The 15061-nt window shown below is 45.0% G+C and overlaps 1 long non-coding RNA gene across 1 annotated transcript; it reads left to right on the forward strand.

Moving 5' to 3' along the window:
- Positions 1-8583: 8583 nt before the first annotated feature.
- LOC140695284 (uncharacterized) lies at positions 8584-14155 on the forward strand. Its single transcript, XR_012070975.1, has 3 exons — positions 8584-8807; positions 12008-12080; positions 14083-14155. It is a non-coding gene; the product is annotated as an uncharacterized lncRNA (long non-coding RNA).
- Positions 14156-15061: the final 906 nt, after the last annotated feature.

Consider the following 15061-nt stretch of genomic DNA (forward strand, 5'->3'; position numbering starts at 1 on the left):
TAGCGTTTTGCAGACTAGTTGTTTGAAAGCTTATCTTTTGCGCCTTCAATATCTTTGGAACTGAATATGGTACTTCCTGTTTCTTTTACTGTTCTTCTTCATCTCTACTGGTCAGGTAATATCAGGTATCTAATGTAGACTTCTAGGGCTTTGTTAATTGAAAAATTTAGACTCTTGTCTCTACACAATTCCATGGGATTTCTGTGAGGACAATTTCTCCTAGGCATTGATGCCATAACCTGTACCTGAGTGTGTTGTTTGGTATATCTCCAATTGCTGGTGTTGCATTCGTTGTGATGAACAACCCATACTACTTCGATTAGCATAACTTCATTTTGATTATACTTATCTCACACTTCTGTAAGTGCACAGGACACTTCCTCTTGTGGAAATGAAGCTTCTGAAAGTTCTCAGCTCTGCATTCTTCTCTATGTCATTTTGGAGTGTTTCCAAAGCAGCAAACTGAGAGTGCTCTTCTGCTTTTTATTGCCACGGGAATGTCCCAATGAAATCAGATCTTTCCAGAGCTTCTCTGTCTACAGAAACACCAGTGGAAGCATATCTATGGATGTCACATATCAGAGCCTGCTGGAATGATCCCGCAGACCTTCCTTGTTGTCCTAGGTGCCGTACCGTGCCGGTGCCATCCAAAATGTAGCATCCGCTTTTGGGAGATAGTGCTGAAGGGAATGCTTCCTCTTCTCACGCTGTGGACTTGGACCACTCTCCCTTGTCCTCTCATCCTTGTGGCACGGGTGCACGAATGCAACCACAGAGTTGTTGCGCATCCTGTGACTCAAACCAAACCATAATCCCAGCCCAGGTTATGAATGTAGCATATTCTAAGGCTTTTCATTCTGATTTCAAATTCAAGGCCCCCTGGATCCCTCAGACCAGATGAACGATATCTCTGATTCAGCCCCACACGTGCTCTATTGGCAAAATTCCCAATTGGCCCCTGGTCCTGCAGATGTACTGGGTGTGGCCATGGGACATATCGGTAATCGCAACCGCGCGACCAGTGTGGTTGATTTATTATTGGTACACAGTTCGGTTTTCTCTCTTGATTCGACCCACCACATCCCACAACGCACTCCAGATCCCTGAGACTCAGCGTGTGCCATCATCCGTAGCTCTATGCCTCACTGACCATTGCTTCTGCTACCTCAAATTTGGCAGCTGGGTTCTTGGTCTCAGAATTAACTGTGGGGATATTTTGCGCTGGTTTCTTTGAGTTCTCTCAGCCAAGCATCTGCTGTGCACTCTTGTAAATCTCAGCACATCACCTTCAAACCCATGTCTCCTGTCCGCTTGAGAGTGTGCGTCCAAGTTAAACAGAGTTTCACCCTTGTTGCTCCATCACCAGGGGTCCGAACCTGCACTGGTTTCCATTCCCTGCTTTGCATTCTCCTGCTTCCAGGTGTCCTGAGGCCTCATCCTGTCTTTGGGAGTAACAGACCTCTCTTCGGCCAGTGTCCTATGCTAAGGGCTGGGTGAGTGGATGTTTCCATTGCTCTGTACATGGGAGCGAGTGAGTGCAGGTTGCACTTCTTCTCTGCCAACTGGGCATCGATGAATCAACACTATCCAGATACATTTCACAGAAATGTGATATTTGCTTAGCTCTTGGTTTCTATACAGCCGTGGTGGGAGGGATTGTCCGAAGACAACTATTTTGACATTGTGTTGATATCCCATTTGCAGTCTTTAAGAAGTTTAACAGAACTCATTTACATGTTTTGGGAGTTATACGAAAATGGAGTTATTTTTTGAAACACACTCAATCGACCTAGAAGCCAGACTTGTCAATTTTGGTAACATTGTGTCAGCTCGACGGAAAAGCTAGACTGATAGAATGCAAACTAGCAGTCCAAACTGTTCAAGGGGTCATGTCAGCTCTTTAAGGTTGAAGCCTCCGAAACCAACAGGAACCATGAAATAACTTTTGGAAACATGGAATAACCCCCAACCTTGGATACACTTGTGCATGTGGTGCCCTGTATCCCAATGACACCTACTGGCCAATGTTGGCATTTCAAGGGGTAACATCCCTCTCTAGGAAAATACAAGAGGAAACAAACCAAATATATACATTTAGGTTTGAATCCAAAAGCACCTAGAGGCATTCTAGCTAGGAGAATCCTGCTGCAGTTATGCTAGTCTATTGAGAACCAGGTGTTTTTCTATCAGTGTTGAGAACGCTTAATCATCCGATCCTGTAGTTTAAAGCCATTTAACGCAACCAAGTCTGCACCCCCATGATATAGTGCCCCCGGGGGCTTGACTCAAGTGAAAGACGATCCACATAAGCTGTGTCTTTAATGTCATTGGCGACTTTTACAGTTCAGTTCACTTTCTGACTTGTACTATTTACCTTCACTGTCTTGAAAAACTGAAGCCTAATACAGATTCATGTTCAGTCAAAGATTCCCCTCACTTACCACACTCCCTTCACCCCAGGGAAGACAGAAACACAACATTTGCTGAATCTAGCGGAAGGACATCGTTTCTAGGTGTGAGCTAAGTATTCAATTTTATCTATTTCAGCCGAGACTATTTGACCTTTAAGGTGTTCACTGTTGTTCACAGAGAGTGAAGCTGGAGGAACTCTGATTCTAGGAGGGGCTTGCTCTACTCGTAATGGCTTCATTGCAGCTCAGGTACTGATCCTTCAAAATGGATGCCTGAGTGGAGGGGAGGCAAGGGCAAGTGCTCACTAGCTAGGCCCAAACCTGGGAAAAGGCTTACCTGGGCTTGTTGAATTTTGGTCTGAATGGCTTGGGAATGCCCCTTGGGACGTGTGGATTCTCACGACCTCTTCCAAGAACAGGAGCGTTTTGATCATCTCTGCCATTTCTTCTCCTTCAGACGTCAGGGACCTTGGACCCGTTCTTGGAGAAGAGAATTGAGGAACTTCCTCAAGTCAACGTTGGCACTCCGTATGTTTCTGCCTGTATCAGTGAGTTTCAATATGTCTCATGAATGTCTTTTGAGCCTGGTATCCTCTACAGCTGTCTCCACGCCAGTATTCTCCATTGTAGCAGAACATCTCTCATCCATGTGTTCGCATCTCTCCTCAATCCGTGCAGCCAACTTATCGGCCAGCTTCTCTTCGTGTCTCCCCTAAAGTCGACTTCACCAGGACTGGGCAAGTCTGAAAGTACCTCGGAGCCTGACCAGTAAGCTGATGACAGGCAGATCTTCCACTGTCTGCCCTTTCAGGTTCTGGAAACTGACCTGTGACCTCAGGTCTTTGGGCAGCAGCAGTATCTCGAACTTACACAGCTTCCCGGACCAAACACCTAAGCCAAGCTCCACAGAGGGCGGCAGCCCCTCCATCACACTGATCCACCCACAGAACTCTGCCCGGTTACCTAGGATCCAACAGCCACAACAAGCCTCGCGGTAAACACCAACATTCCACCTGGAATCCAACCGCTAACTGCCATCCCCAATGGCTGCTGCATCTTGTCAGCGTTGGGGGAGGGGCTGCATCTGACGAGAGGTTCCTAAGGTAAATGTGATTCTACCCACTAGCGTCCCATGGGCCTTTCTTCTTCCCTCTTTCCTTTTGTTCAGAGCTCTATGCACCGTACCAATGGAGGGAAGTGTGTCCCTTTTCAGTTGATGGTTTCACACGTCTTTAAACTTTCTAACAGTTCACAGTACACAGGGACCCACTAAAGGAGACTTATGTTCCTATAAGATCCGTACACCCGGAATACATATGCGTCGCCTGATTTCTGCTGAAACACCCACACTCTCAGGACATGGATCCATTGGATTCATGGGGGCTGAAATTCCAAGAAATGAAACCAACCCCAATGTGCACTTTGCTGTCGGTCTCTTTTGCACTTAGTACACTTTGGCAGAGCTACTTGCCTTTGTTATCGGCTTCTTACATTTCTTCTCCACGTAGCCTAAAATATGGCATTCCTTCATCCTGTTGGAAGACATACAAGTCTACATCACGGACTAGGAAACCATTTGATTCCAAATCGGCATTAGTGTTAGGTCACGATATGCTCTTATGAATCAAAATTTACGAATATGAATGCACGCTTCTGATTTCCGAATACAAGTGTGCTGAGTACATGCAAGCCACGATACTGGGTCGATGCGTTCTGAATGACCCTTGACCTCACCTTGAGTATTTTCTTTTGAATAATCATGGTTCCCTTTGTATATGTCAGCCAACCATACCATTTTGGTGCTTGTTTGTTGGTTTGATTCTTTGTTGGTCTTCTTCTCGCTTGTTTTGCAAACACGTCAGGCCATGCATCTCTCCTTTCGCTTCAAACAGAGTCAAATAAGCTGATTCACTTAAGAGAGTGCTTCCAATCACCTATGATTTCCTGCTTCCCTCTCCCATCTTTAGGGTTTTGATGTCCTCCTTAAGTTCTTCTTCTTTCTTCTCTGCCACACATGCTCTTCTTGCATTTCCAATAATGGTTTCTTCTTTCCATTCCATCTTGCTGCTTTTCTATTCAGGGGAGTTTTCTCAACCTTTCTTTTAGAAAAACTTTTGAACTGCTGAATTCTTTTAAGATTTGCCGGTCTGTAGAATTCTCTAGCTCTGCCGTTATTTGAAATGGTGTTCATGTGGCATAGGCTACCCTAGGTGGCAGCATTTGGCCATTCAGGATATGGTCTGTGTCCTGGCACTCCTCCCTGTCCTGCAATATTGCTGCCGAGATATCAGCTGAAACCCCTCTGGAGGTTTCCTTGTGACTATGTTGTTTCCTCCAGGTGCATTTTAAATCACTCGGATATTCGTGAACTTTGTTGATTTGAATCATACAGCTGCTGGTAGGTCTATTGGGATTCCACCTCCTTCGGATGCTGTGTAATTCCTGAATTCGCATAGATGATTCTTTCTTGGCTTTCAGCAAGTTTCAGTCTGATTTTTCTACAGATAAATTTTCAGACATTTTTTGTTTCTTTATCTCTTGCTTTTCCATCTGGGACTCATGATTTCTATTCTTTCATGCCCTGTCTTAACCCAGGGTTCAACTGCAATGTTTACATTGCTTTGCACTTGCTTTCCTATGTCTGCTTCTGACCGAGGTTTTTCTCTTCCCCTGTCTTCACAGTCATTCACGCGTCCCTCTGCATTATCTAGTCTGCTAAGGACTGAATTTTAGCCCTGATATTATCACAACCATTGAGTTTCCTGATATTTTTGGCTCGAGTTGAGACTTTCTCTTCCCCTTTTCTGGTATTCTGCCTTTTGTGATTCTGAGACACTGGTGTCTTCAGTGTTTTCCTGACCTTCATTTTCAACACTTGTTCTGGATAGCATTTTGCAGACTAGTTGTTTGAAAGCTTATCTTTTGGGCCTTCAATATCTTTGGAACTGAAAATGGTACTTCCTGTTTCTTTTACTGTACTTCTTCACCTCTACTGCTCAGGTAATATCAGGTATGTAATGTGGACTTCTAGGGCTTTGTTAAGTGAAAATTTTAGACTTTTGGCTCTACGCAATTCCATGGGATTTCTGTGCGGACAATTTCTCCTAGACATTGATACCATATCGTGTTCCTGTCTGTGTTGTCTGGTATATCTCCAATTGCTGTTGTTGCATTAGTTTTGATGAAAAACCAATACTATTTCGATTTGCATAACTTCATTTTGATAATGCTTATCTCACAATTCTGAAAGTGCGCAGGACACTTCCTCTTGTGGAAATGAAGCTTTTAAAGGTTCTCAGCTCTGCATTCTGCTCTATGTCATTTTGGAGTGTTTACAAAACAGCAAACTGAGAGTGCGCTTGTGCTTTGTAGTTCCACGGGAATGTCCCAATGGAAGCAGTTCTTCTCAGAGCTTCTCTGTCTACAGAAACACCAGTGGAAGCATATCTATGGATGTCACATATCAGGGCCTGCTGGAATGATCCCGCAGACCTACCTTGGTGTCCTCGGTTCCGTACCGTGCTGGTGCCATCCAAAATGTAGCATCCGCTTTAGGGAGATAATGCTGTAGGTAATGCTTCCTCTTCTAACGCTGTGGACTTGGACCACTCTTCCTTGTCCTCTCATCCTTGTGGCACGGGTGCACGAAGGTAACCACACAGCTTTTGCGCATCCTGTGCCTCAAACCAAACCATAATCCCAGCCCAGGTTATGAATGTAGCAGATCCTAAGGCTTTTCATTCTGATTTCAAAACCAAGGCCCCCTGGATCCCTCAGACCAGATGAACGATATCTCTGATTCAGCCCCACACGTGCTCTATTGGCAAAATGCCCAATTGGGCCCTGGTCCTGCAGATGCACTGGGTGTGGCCATGGGATATATTGGTAATCTCAACCACGTGACCAGTTTTCATGCTTTATCATTGGTACACATTTTGGTTTGCTCTCTTGATTCGACCCACCACATCCCACAATGCACTCCAGATCCCTGAGACTCAGCGTGTGCCATCATTCGTAGCCCTATCCCTCACAGAACGTTGCCTCTGCTACCTCAAATGTGGCAGCTGGGATCTTGGACTCCGAATCAACTGTGGGGATATTTTGCGCTGGTTTCTTTGAGTTCTGTCAGCCAAGCATCTGCTGTGCACTCTTGTAAATCTCAGCACATCACCTTCTATCCCATGTCTCCTGTCCGCTTGAGAGAGTGCATCCAAGTTAAACAGAGTTTCACCGTTGTTGCTCCATCACCAGGGGTCAGACCCTCACTGGATTCCATTTCCTGCTTTGCCTTCTCCTGCTTCCAGGTGTCCTGAGGCCTCATCCTGTCTTTGGAAGTAACTGACCTCTCTTCGGCAAGTGTCCTGTGCCAAGGGCTGGGTGAGTGGATGTTTCCATTGCTCTGTTCATGGGAGCGAGTGAGTGCAGGTTGCACTTCTTCTCTGCCAACTGGGCATCGATGAATCAACACTATCCAGATACATTTCACAGAAATGTGATATTTGCTTAGCTCTTTGTTTCTATACAGCCGTGGTGGGAGGGATGGTCCGAATACACCTGTTTTGACATTGTGTTGATATCTCATTTGCAGTCTTTAAGAAGTTTAAAAGAATTCATTTACATGTTTTGGGAGTTATACGAATATGAAGTTATTTTTTGAAACACACTCAATCGACCTAGAAGCCAGACTTGTCAATTTTGGTAACATTTTGTCAGCTCGACGGAAAACCTAGACAGATAGAATGCAAATTGGCAGTCCAAACTGTTAAAGGGTTCATGTCGGCTCTTTACGGTTGAAGCCTCCGAAACCAACAGGAACCATGAAATAACTATTGGAAACTTGAAATAACCCCCAAACTTGGATACACTTGTGCATTGGTGCCCTTTACTCCCAATGACACCTACTGGCCAATATTGGCATTTCAAGGGGTAACATCCCTCTCTAGGAAAATACAAGAGGAAAGAAACCAAATATATACATGTAGGTTTGAATCCAAAAGCACCTAGAGGCATTCTAGCTAGGAGAACCCTGCTGCAATTATGCTAGTCTATGGAGAACCAGGTGTTCTTCTATCAGTGATGAGAACGCTTAATCATCCGATCATGTTGGGTAAAGCCATTTAACGCAACCAAGTCTGCACCCGCATGATATAGTGCCCACGGGGGCTTGACTCAAGTGAAAGACGATCCACATAAGCTGTGTCTTTTATATCATTGGCGACTTTTACAGTACAGTTCTCTTTCTGACTTGTACTATTTACCTATACTGTCTTGAAAAATTGAGGCCTAATACAGATTCAAGTTCAGTCAGATTCCCCTCTCTTACCACACTCCCTTCACCCCAGGGAAGACATAAACACAACATTTGCTGAATCTAGCGGAAGGCCATCGTTTCTAGGTGTGAGCTAAGTATTCAATTCCTATCTATTTCAGCCAAGTTTATTGGACCTTTAAGGAGTTCACTGTTGTTCACAGAGTGTGAAGCTGGAGGAACTCTGATTCTAGGAGGGGCTTGTTTTACTCGTAATGGCTTCATTGCAGCTCAGCTACTGATCCTTCAAAATGGATGCCTGTGTGGAGGGGAGGGAAGGCAAGTGCTTGCTAGCTAGGCCCAAACCTGGGAAAAGGCTTACCTGGGCTTGGTGAATTCTGGTCTGAATGGCTTGGGAAGGCCCCTTGGGAAGTGTGGATTCCCATGACCTCTTCCAAGAACAGGAGCGTTTTGATCATCTCTGCCATCTCTTCTCTTGCAGACGTCAGGGACCTTGGACCCGTTCTTGGAGAAGAGAATTGAGGAACTTCCTCAAGTCCACGTTGGCACTCCGTATGTTTCTGCCAGTATCAGCGAGGTTCAATATGTCTCATGAATGTCTTTTGAGCCTGGTATCCTCTACAGCTGTCTCCACGCCAGTATTCTCCATTGTAGCAGAACATCTCTCATCCATGTGTTCGCATCTCTCCTCAATCCGTTCAGCCAGCTTTTCGGCCAGCTTCTCTTCGTGTCTCCCCTAAAGTTGACTTCACCAGGACTGGGCAAGTCTGAAAGTACCTCGGAGCCTCACCAGTAAGCTGATGACAGGCAGATCTTCCACTGTCTGCCCTTTCAGGTTCTGGAAACTGACCTGTGACCTCAGGTCTTTGGGCAGCAGCAGTATCTCGAACTTACACAGCTTCCCGGACCAAACACCTAAGCCAAGCTCCACAGAGGGCGGCAGCCCCTCCATCACACTGATCCACCCACAGAACTCTGCCCGGTTACCTAGGATCCAACAGCCACAACAAGCCTCGCGGTACACACCAACATTCCACCTGGAATCCAACCGCTAACTGCCATCCCCAATGGCTGCTGCATCTTGTCAGTGTTGGGGGAGGGGCTGCATCCGACGAGAAGTTCCTAAGGTAAATGTGATTCTACCCACTAGCGTCCCATGGGCCTTTCTTCTTCCCTCTTTCCTTTTGTTCAGATCTCTATGCACAGTACCAATGGAGGGAAGTGTGTCCCTTTTCAGTTGATGGTTTCACACGTCTTTAAACTTTCTAACAGTTCACAGTACACAGAGACCCACTAAAGGAGACTTATGTTCCTATAATATCCGTACACCCGGAATACATATGCGTCGCCTGATTTCTGCTGAAACACCCGCACTCTCAGGACATGGATCCATTGGTTTCATGGGGGCTGAAATTCCAAGAAATGAAACCAACCCCAATGTGCACTTTGCTGTCAGTCTCTTTTGCTCTTAGTACACTTTGGCAGAGCTACTTGCCTTTGTTATAGGCTTCTTACAATTCTTCTCTACGTAGCCTAGAATATGGCATTCCTTCATCCTGTTGGAAGACATACAAGTCTACATCACGGACTAGGAATCCATTTGATTCCAAATCGGCATTAGGGTTAGGTCACGATATGTTCTTATGAATCAAAATTTACGAATATGAATGCACGCCTCCGAATACAAGTGTGCTGAGTACATGCAAGCCGCGATAATGGGTCGATGCATGCTGAATGATCCTTGACATCACCTTAAGTATTTTCTTTTGAATAATCATGGTTCCCTTGGTAAATATCAGCCAACCGTACCATTTTGGTGTTTGTTTGTTGGTTTGATTCTTTGTTGGTCTGCTTCTCGCTTGTATTGCAAACACGACAGGCCATGCATCTCTCCTTAAGCTTGAAACAGAGAGTCAAATAAGCTGATTCACTTAAGAGAGTGCTTCCAATCACCTATGATTTCCTGCTTCCCTCTCCCATCTTTAGGGTTTTGATGTCCTCCTTGCCTTCTTCTTGTTTCTTCTTTGCCACTCCTGCTCTTCTTGCATTTCCAATAATGGTTTCTTCTTTCCATTTCATCTTGCTGCTTTTCTATTCAGGGTAGATTTCTCAACCATTCTTGTAGGATAAGTTTTGAACTGCTGAATTCTTTTAAGATTGGCCGGTTTGTGGAATTTTCTAGCTCTGCCGTTATTAGGACTGGCGGTCATGTGGCATAGGCTCCCCTAGGTGGCAGCATTTGGCCATTCAGGATATGGTCTGTGTCCTGGCACTCCTCCCTCTCCTGCAATATTGCTGCCGAGATATCAGCTGAATCCCCTCTTGAGGTTCCCTTGTGACTATGTTGTTTCCTCCAGGTGCATTTTAAATCACTGTGATATTCGTGAGCTTTGTTGATTTGAATCATACAGCTGCTGGTAGGTCTATTGGGATTCCACCTCCTTTGGATGCTGTGTAATTCCTGAATTCGCATACATGATTCTTTCTTGGCTTTCCGGAAGTTTCAGTCTGATTTTTCTACAGATAAATTTTCAGACATTTTTTGTTTCCTTATCTCTTGCTTTTCCATCTGGGACCCTTATGAATTCTAGTCTTTCATGCCCTGTCTTAACCCAGGGTTCAACAGCAATGTTTACATTGCTTTGCACTTGCTTTCCTATGTCTGCTTCTGACCGAGGTTTTTCTGATCCCATGTCTTCACAGTCATTCACGCGTCCCTCTGCATTATCTAGTCTGCTTACGACTAAATTTTAGCCGTGATATTATCACATCCATTGAGTTTCCTGATATTTTTTGGCTCGTCTTTAGACTTTCTCTTCCCCTTTTCCGGTATTCTGCCTTATGTGATTCTGAGACACTGTTGTTTTTCAGTGATTTCCTGACCTCCATTTTCAACACATGGTCTGGATAGCGTTTTGCAGTCTAGTTGTTTGAAAGCTTATCTTTTGGGCCTTCAATATCTTTGGAACTGAAAATGGTACTTCCTGTTTCTTTTACTGTACTTCTTCAACTCTACTGCTCAGGTAATATCAGGTATGTAATGTGGACTTCTAGGGCTTTGTTAAGTGAAAATTTTAGACTTTTGGCTCTACGCAATTCCATGGGATTTCTGTGCGGACAATTTCTCCTAGACATTGATGCCATATCGTGTTCCTGTGTGTGTTGTCTGGTATATCTCCAATTGCTGTTGTTGCATTAGTTTTGATGAAAAACCAATACTATTTCGATTTGCATAACTTCATTTTGATAATGCTTATCTCACAATTCTGAAAGTGCGCAGGACACTTCCTCTTGTGGAAATGAAGCTTTTAAAGGTTCTCAGCTCTGCATTCTGCTCTATGTCATTTTGGAGTGTTTCCAAAACAGAAAACTGAGAGTGCGCTTGTGCTTTGTAGTTCCACGGGAATGTCCCAATGAAAGCAGTTCTTCTCAGAGCTTCTCTGTCTACAGAAACACCAGTGGAAGCATATCTATGGATGTCACATATCAGGGCCTGCTGGAATGATCCCGCAGACCTACCTTGGTGTCCTCGGTGCCGTACCGTGCTGGTGCCATCCAAAATGTAGCATCCGCTTTAGGGAGATAATGCTGTAGGTAATGCTTCCTCTTCTAACGCTGTGGACTTGGACCACTCTTCCTTGTCCTCTCATCCTTGTGGCACGGGTGCACGAAGGCAACCACACAGCTGTTGCGCATCCTGTGCCTCAAACCAAACCATAATCCCAGCCCAGGTTATGAATGTAGCAGATCCTAAGTCTTTTCATTCTGATTTGAAAACCAAGGCCCCTGGATCCCTCAGACCAGATGAACGATATCTCTGATTCAGCCCCACACGTGCTCTATTGGCAAAATGCCCAATTGGTCCCTGGTCCTGCAGATGCACTGGGTGTGGTCATGTGGACATATTGTTAATCTCAACCACGTGACCAGTTTTGATGCTTTATCATTGGTACACATTTTGGTTTGCTCTCTTGATTCGACCCACCACATCCCACAATGCACTCCAGATCCCTGAGACTCAGCGTGTGCCATCATTCGTAGCCCTATCCCTCACAGAACGTTGCCTCTGCTACCTCAAATGTGGCAGCTGGGATCTTGGACTCCGAATCAACTGTGGGGATATTTTGCGCTGGTTTCTTTGAGTTCTGTCAGCCAAGCATCTGCTGTGCACTCTTGTAAATCTCAGCACATCACCTTCTATCCCATGTCTCCTGTCCGCTTGAGAGTGTGCGTCCAAGTTAAACAGAGTTTCACCCTTGTTGCTCCAACACCAGGGGTCAGACCCTCACTGGATTCCATTTCCTGCTTTGCCTTCTCCTGCTTCCAGGTGTCCTGAGGCCTCATCCTGTCTTTGGAAGTAACAGACCTCTCTTCGGCACGTGTCCTGTGCCAAGGGCTGGGTGAGTGGATGTTTCCATTGCTCTGTTCATGGGAGCGAGTGAGTGCAGGTTGCACTTCTTCTCTGCCAACTGGGCATCGATGAATCAACACTATCCAGATACATTTCACAGAAATGTGATATTTGCTTAGCTCTTTGTTTCTATACAGCCGTGGTGGGAGGGATGGTCCGAATACACCTGTTTTGACATTGTGTTGATATCTCATTTGCAGTCTTTAAGAAGTTTAAAAGAATTCATTTACATGTTTTGACCCTTATGAATTCTAGTCTTTCATGCCCTGTCTTAACCCAGGGTTCAACAGCAATATTTACATTGCTTTGCACTTGCTTTCCTATGTCTGCTTCTGACCGAGTTTTTTCTGATCCCATGTCTTCACAGTCATTCACGCATCCCTCTGCATTAACTAGTCTGCTTACGACTAAATTTTAGCCCTGATATTATCACATCCATTGAGTTTCCTGATATTTTTTGGCTCGTCTTTAGACTTTCTCTTCCCCTTTTCTGGTATTCTGCCTTATGTGATTCTGAGACACTGTTGTTTTTCAGTGATTTCCTGACCTCCATTTTCAACACATGGTCTGTATAGCGTTTTGCAGTCTAGTTGTTTGAAAGCTTATCTTTTGGGCCTTCAATATCTTTGGAACTGAAAATGGTACTTCCTGTTTCTTTTACTGTACTTCTTCACCTCTACTGCTCAGGTAATATCAGGTATGTAATGTGGACTTCTAGGGCTTTGTTAAGTGAAAATTTTAGACTTTTGGCTCTACGCAATTCCATGGGATTTCTGTGCGGACAATTTCTCCTAGACATTGATGCCATATCGTGTTCCTGTGTGTGTAGTCTGGTATGTCTCCAATTGCGGTTGTTGCATTAGTTTTGATGAAAAACCAATACTATTTCGATTTTCATAACTTCATTTTGATAATGCTTATCTCACAATTCTGAAAGTGCGCAGGACACTTCCTCTTGTGGAAATGAAGCTTTTAAAGGTTCTCAGCTCTGCATTCTGCTCTATGTCATTTTGGAGTGTTTCCAAAACAGCAAATTGAGAGTGCGCTTGTGCTTTGTAGTTCCACGGGAATGTCCCAATGAAAGCAGTTCTTCTCAGAGCTTCTCTGTCTACAGAAACACCAGTGGAAGCATATCTATGGATGTCACATATCAGGGCCTGCTGGAATGATCCCGCAGACCTACCTTGGTGTCCTCGGTGCCGTACCGTGCTGGTGCCATCCAAAATGTAGCATCCGCTTTAGGGAGATAAGGCTGTAGGTAATGCTTCCTCTTCTAACGCTGTGGACTTGGACCACTCTTCCTTGTCCTCTCATCCTTGTGGCACGGGTGCACGAAGGCAACCACACAGCTGTTGCGCATCCTGTGCCTCAAACCAAACCATAATCCCAGCCCAGGTTATGAATGTAGCAGATCCTAAGGCTTTTCATTCTGATTTCAAAACCAAGGCCCCCTGGATCCCTCAGACCAGATGAACGATATCTCTGATTCAGCCCCACACGTGCTCTATTGGCAAAATGCCCAATTGGTCCCTGGTCCTGCAGATGCACTGGGTGTGGCCATGGGACATATTGGTAATCTCAACCACGTGACCAGTTTTCATGCTTTATCATTGGTACACATTTTGGTTTGCTCTCTTGATTCGACCCACCACATCCCACAATGCACTCCAGATCCCTGAGACTCAGCGTGTGCCATCATTCGTAGCCCTATCCCTCACAGAACGTTGCCTCTGCTACCTCAAATGTGGCAGCTGGGATCTTGGACTCCGAATCAACTGTGGGGATATTTTGCGCTGGTTTCTTTGAGTTCTGTCAGCCAAGCATCTGCTGTGCACTCTTGTAAATCTCAGCACATCACCTTCTATCCCATGTCTCCTGTCCGCTTGAGAGTGTGCGTCCAAGTTAAACAGAGTTTCACCCTTGTTGCTCCATCACCAGGGGTCAGACCCTCACTGGATTCCATTTCCTGCTTTGCCTTCTCCTGCTTCCAGGTGTCCTGAGGCCTCATCCTGTCTTTGGAAGTAACTGACCTCTCTTCGGCAAGTGTCCTGTGCCAAGGGCTGGGTGAGTGGATGTTTCCATTGCTCTGTTCATGGGAGCGAGTGAGTGCAGGTTGCACTTCTTCTCTGCCAACTGGGCATCGATGAATCAACACTATCCAGATACATTTCACAGAAATGTGATATTTGCTTAGCTCTTTGTTTCTATACAGCCGTGGTGGGAGGGATGGTCCGAATACACCTGTTTTGACATTGTGTTGATATCTCATTTGCAGTCTTTAAGAAGTTTAAAAGAATTCATTTACATGTTTTGGGAGTTATACGAAAATGAAGTTATTTTTTGAAACACACTCAATCGACCTAGAAGCCAGACTTGTCAATTTTGGTAACATTTTGTCAGCTCGACGGAAAACCTAGACAGATAGAATGCAAATTGGCAGTCCAAACTGTTAAAGGGTTCATGTCGGCTCTTTACGGTTGAAGCCTCCGAAACCAACAGGAACCATGAAATAACTATTGGAAACTTGAAATAACCCCCAAACTTGGATACACTTGTGCATTGGTGCCCTTTACTCCCAATGACACCTACTGGCCAATATTGGCATTTCAAGGGGTAACATCCCTCTCTAGGAAAATACAAGAGGAAAGAAACCAAATATATACATGTAGGTTTGAATCCAAAAGCACCTAGAGGCATTCTAGCTAGGAGAACCCTGCTGCAATTATGCTAGTCTATGGAGAACCAGGTGTTCTTCTATCAGTGATGAGAACGCTTAATCATCCGATCATGTTGGGTAAAGCCATTTAACGCAACCAAGTCTGCACCCGCATGATATAGTGCCCACGGGGGCTTGACTCAAGTGAAAGACGATCCACATAAGCTGTGTCTTTTATATCATTGGCGACTTTTACAGTACAGTTCTCTTTCTGACTTGTACTATTTACCTATACTGTCTTGAAAAATTGAGGC

The sequence above is a fragment of the Vicugna pacos genome, unplaced genomic scaffold, assembly GCF_048564905.1.
Source record: "Vicugna pacos unplaced genomic scaffold, VicPac4 scaffold_193, whole genome shotgun sequence".
NCBI classification, from domain to species: Eukaryota; Metazoa; Chordata; class Mammalia; order Artiodactyla; family Camelidae; genus Vicugna; species Vicugna pacos.